Consider the following 5411-nt stretch of genomic DNA (forward strand, 5'->3'; position numbering starts at 1 on the left):
AAGTGGCCAGGCCCAACTCTGAGAAAGCCCATCTGGTTTTCTTTTCTGGCCAGGAGTCCATGTGCCTGCCCCAACCCAGAAGCTTCCAGGATGCTCTGCAGGCCAAGCCAGAGAAGGCCGCGCCTCCCGCCTCCCGCCTCCCACCTCCCGCCTCCCGCCTTCTACCCAGGACTTGGAGTCGCACAGACCTGCGTCCAGCTGTGCGCTGTCTGGGAAGGGTACCAATAGCCCGACATCACAGGACAGGGGGCCTCAGCCCAGGTGGCACATGTGGGGTGTGGCAGCATTGCCCACACCCTTCCCTGGGAGCAGTGTGGCCCAGGGCCCCGGGCCCGCCTCCCCTGGCTCCAGCACCCATCCTCTGGGTACAGAACTGGCCCAGGATGGCACTGTATAGAGACTGGGGAGACTTGACCCCTTAGGCCTTTGCAGTGGACAAGGAAGGGGGATGGCCCAGCACAGGGAGCCTCACCGACCCTCCCCCACCACTGCTGGGTAGCCTCCCTTGGGGAGTGGTGAGGCTGCTTTTCACAGAGTCCACGGGAGGGGGCCGGTGACTATGGGCAGTGAGCTGGGAAGCCCGCTGCAGGTGCAGTGCATCAAATGGCCCAGGCCCTGCCTTCTCCAGGGCCCCGTCCCCTAGGCCACCACCTTTGTGACCATAGTACCAGGCCCCCGAGCACTTCTCCCACACCTACACCCGCCCCTATCTTTCCAGAGCTCACACCTCCCTCGGGAACCCTTTGCTGCTGAAGGGCGCTCCATCTTGTAGATGCTCAGGTGCTGTCAGTTCAGCGCCCCCCAGACTCATGGCCACCTGTGCACCTCCCCTCAGAGCGACAAGGACTTGGCCGCCTCCATCAGCCCCGGCGCTGCAGCCGGGGAAGCCGGGGGAGCAGGAAGTCCAGCCAGAGCAGGAGGGAGCAGCCACGTCATAGCTGTCTGCTCAGGAGGCCGGGAGAAACGCTAGAGTCCCCAGCACGCCCTGGCCACTGCTGCCCGGGTGGGGCATGGCAGGAGCACGTCTGGACTCTGTCCCTGTGACGTCAGAAGGGGCCATCCCTGGCTCCAGAGAGCCCCCCAGGAAGTAGGACACAAATGACCACTAGGGCTGCCGCCCACCAAGGCCACCCAGGGTGGGGCCCAGCATCTTGTGCAGATCCTCTCCTATGACCCTGACAAACTCCACACAGGGTCAGGATCTCTGTCCCCATGTTCGGTGGGGAAGACAAGGCACCTGGGCTGGGCCAGAAGCGCGTGGTGAAGCTGGGCCCCGCCTCCGGGCAGGGGTCAGCTCTGAGACCGGGCCTGCAGGGTGCTCTGCTGGGAGCGAGCTGGAGGGTGTGTTGAGGCAAGGGGGCCTGACGACTCCACGGGGAGCTGGCCCTTGCCCGCTACCACCACTCCTGTGGCCACACTACAGCCCCACTCCTGCCTGCTCCAGACGGGCTGCCCAAAGCCTGAGCCAGGACAGTGGTGGCCGGGGTCAGGGGCTGCCTGGCTGGGGTCAGAGGTCGTGCTCCACGTTAGAGCTGGGAGCCGCTGCATTCTCAAACCCTTGCCTGGCCCTGCCTGGGCCTGGGTCTCACAGTCCCTCCTGGACTCCATGCAAGGGTCTAACCAAGATCCTCTGAGTCTCCTGGCACAGAAGGATTAGGGTGCCCCCAATATGTAATTTGACGTAAAAACAGTGTTAAGCCACAAAATACGTGAAAAAAGGTCAAAGTTCTACTCTTTCCCATAGTAACAACTTGGATGCCTGTTTTGAAATAACAAATATCAAATCCTTTCTAAAAATGTCACTGGCAGCCCCTCCCTGTTGATGCCCAAGGACATGCCCAGCCCTCCAAGGTCCTTTCTCCAGGACACCCTCAGTAGCTCTAGGCTGTGGGCTGCAGGGTCTCCACCTCGGGAGCAAGCCCTGACTCTGGCTCCACCTCGTTGCTCTGCTCCAGCAGCAGAGATGTCTCCAAGGACCCCCCCTGCAGGGCTCAAGTCCCTGGAGGGAGCGCCTTCCCTGAGTGCCAGCTTGGGCTGGTCCCTACCCTGTGCTGGCCAGTGGGGCCATCCACTCGAGTGCCACCCCACAGGAAAGGGGCAGTTTCCCAACAGGGCGGGGAGAGTGCCAGGCTGGCAGAAACCACACTTGGTTCCCCAGCAGAGCCATTGGCCTTAGGGTGAGGCCATGTGTCCCCTCCCACACCCGCTGGTCCTGGAGGTGGACAGCAGAGCCCCCTGGTCCTCCTGCACAGGTGGGGGGTGGGATTTGGGAAGCTCCACCTGGGTCATCCCATATAGAGAGCATCCAGCCAAAGCTGACCTCTGCCCGGCCCACGCCCACCATCCTGGGTGCTGGGGTTTGGAGAAGCATAGCTGGAAATTGGGGGAGACCCTGAGGACCTTGCCCACCCCCAGCCCAGACCTCCCCTTGGGCGGCTGTCACTGCAGTGCCCCAGATTCTGCTTCCGGAAATACACTCACAATTAAATCTGACAGCCCGAGAGCTGCCGGGAGGAAAGGTGACGCGGTTACACAAAGCTGCCGGGAGGAAAGGTGACGCGGTTACACAAAGCTGCCGGGAGGAAAGGTGACGCGGTTACACAAAGCTGCCGGGAGGAAAGGTGACGCGGTTACACAAAGCTGCCGGGAGGAAAGGTGACGCGGTTACACAACATCTTGTTACCGCAGCTCCCAGCGGCCCGGGAGGGGCCGGTCCAGCCCGCAGCCTCCTGGTGGGGAGGTGGGAGGAGGGCAGTGTGGGGGCATGGTGGGGCCCGCTGGCTCTGCCCCCAGGAAGCCTGCAGCCCCTCCAGTCTTTAGATGAAGGGACAACCCCCTCCCAGGCTGGCGACCTGACGACAAAGCGCCCCCAGTTCCTGTCAAAGCTAAGGAGAGCTGTGCTGCCCAGGAGCTGGCCGCAGTGGGGGTAGAAGGGGTGACAGCCCCCTGGGAGGTGCCTGGGCCTCTGATGGGGCAGGGAGGAGGTCTGGGGCAGGGGAGGTCGGGCTGAGGGGCAGCCCCGGGTGCCAGAGCCCCTGCTGTCCCCACCTGCTGGTGCTCTGCTCCAAGCTGACCAGCCTCCTGGGTAGCGCAGGGTGTGGCTGGGGCAGGTGGGGCTGTCTCCAGACCTCTCCAGCCCCAGGAAGCCCTGACAGACCTGGCCCCTTGCCCTGGACCACTGAACACATCTGGGCAGGAGGGGTTCGTGGCCCCTTGGCCAGGACTTGTCCAGCCAGGACCTGTTCTGCAGCCGGAGGCCAGTGCCAGCCCCTCCCCACCCAGCGGCCGCAGGTCCCGCAGCCGGGCACCGCGGGTGCACTTCTCGGCCTGCCCCCCAGCCAGCGCCAGCCCGTCCTTTCTAAGCGTTTGCTGCCACGAAAACTCAGTGGAACCACTTGGTATTGCTTTCCCTTGAAACTGTGTCCTGACATTTAACCGTGAAGCCGAGCTCTTCCTCTTCCCATAAGCGGCCCAGGTGATCTGTGAGAATGGCCCGCTATGCACTCGACCCGGAAAACCCACTAAATCATGCAAATTTAGAGGCACAAACCGTCCTGTTCACTTTGAGACACCCATGAAACTGCCAGGCCGGCAGGGATGCACATCCGCAAAGCCACCAAGTATCTGAAAGATGTCACCTTACAGAAGCAATGTATGCCTTTCTGGCCTTACTATGGCGGAGTCAGTAGGTGTGCCCAGGCCAAACCATGGGGCTGGACACGGGGTCGGTGGCCCCAAGAGAGCGCTGAGTTTTTGCTGCACATGCTTACAAATGCAGACAGTAATGCTGAACTCAAGGGTCTAGACATAGATGCTCCGGTCACTGAGCACAGCCAGGTGAACAGAGCACCCAGGATCCGGGATGTGCCACTGTGTTTAGGGAGCCCACGGGATTAACCCCACATGAGCTCCCCTGCCACAAAGAGATGATCCTTACTGAAAAGGAACAAACTGTTTCTAATCCAGAAGAGGTGGTCGCACAGAAGAAAAAGATATCCCAGAAGATACAGAAGAAACAAAAATTTACGGCACGAGAATAAATTCAGGATCAAATAAATGCAAATAAATGTAAGATGATAATAATAATAAAACTGATTTATCAACTTGCAGAAACCACGTAAAACAGAAGAAAACCGCGTCTCTCAAAAACCCCTAGCTGGGAGGAAGCGCGTGGACGTGTTAGCCATGCCCTTCTGGGTCTCGTCTGTTTAGCAGTCCTCGGGGCAGAGGCAGGGCCTGTGCCTGCCCTGTGGGTATGGCTGCGATGGGGATGGGCGGAGTCCCCGTCATCCTGCAATTCTCATGCACTGGCAGGGAAACTGACGACAGACCTGTGCATGGAAAAGATCAGTCACCAAGACTACCGCAGAGAGGGTGAAATGGGATGTGACCGAGAGAGCGGGACAGGGGTCCAGCCACACTGGCTGGGTGGGGCCTGCTGAGGAGGGGATATCTGAGTAAGACCTGACTGTACGTTGGAGGCAGTGTGAGAAGATGGGGAGACAGTTGCAGGCAGAGACCAAAGCAGGTGCAAAGGCCCTGAGGCAGGAAGGTGGGGCGACAGGATCACAGCAGCTGAGGTCAGGTGAGCATGGGGCTGGGGGGTCTCTGCAAGGCCCGGAGGCCATGCCAGGTGGGGAGCAGGGGCAGACAGGGTCTGCAGGACAGTCTTGGGGGGCAGGCATCTCAGCAAGGTGCGAACTTTGCTTGCTTTGTTCTGACTGGCAGGCCGGCCCTGCACTCTGGTAGGCTGCCAAGTTCCAGTGAGTTCGTCTCCAGGGGAAACTATTTGTTTAGGAAAATATGTTAATGGGCCTTTTGGTTCTAGAAGGAAAATCCCAGGGCACAGTCTGGAACAGGAATCAAAACAGAGTGGCCCACAATAAAGGAGCTGGGGCCGCTCTGGTGCTAAACTGTTAGACACCTCAGACTGGGCCTGCGGGAGGGCGTGGGGCCTAAAGACTAAGGGGGAGGGGAGAGGGGATTTCATAGCGATAAACTGGACCCAGTTTTGATTGAATGTCTCTGGTGATTAAAGCATTTTCACCTTTGACCTTTGATTTATTTTATTTAAATCGTTTTACTCTGGTCTTTCCCCACCTTCCACTGGGACATTTGTGTGTTTATTAGTTTTAGAGTCCTCCTGTGTTGCAAATGTTTTTTCCTGTTTGTCACTGGGCTTTTAATTTTTTAAGCAATTTTTTTTTCTTCCAAATTTTATTTTATTTTGTCAATATACAATGTGGTTGATTATTGTGGCCAATTACCGAAACCTCCCTCCCTCCTCCCTCTCCCCCGTCCCTCCCAACAATGTCCTTTCTGTTCACTTGTCGTATCAACTTCAAGGAACTGTAATTGTTGTGTCTTCTTCTCCCCCCAAGTTTATTTGTGTATTTATTTATTTATTTTTA

General features: G+C 58.4%; 1 pseudogene; it reads left to right on the forward strand.

Moving 5' to 3' along the window:
• Positions 1–3488: 3488 nt before the first annotated feature.
• On the forward strand, positions 3489–4040 carry LOC103603165 (annotated as a pseudogene).
• Positions 4041–5411: the final 1371 nt, after the last annotated feature.

Source organism: Galeopterus variegatus, unplaced genomic scaffold, assembly GCF_000696425.1.
Source record: "Galeopterus variegatus unplaced genomic scaffold, G_variegatus-3.0.2 Scaffold4473, whole genome shotgun sequence".
Classification (NCBI taxonomy): domain Eukaryota; kingdom Metazoa; phylum Chordata; class Mammalia; order Dermoptera; family Cynocephalidae; genus Galeopterus; species Galeopterus variegatus.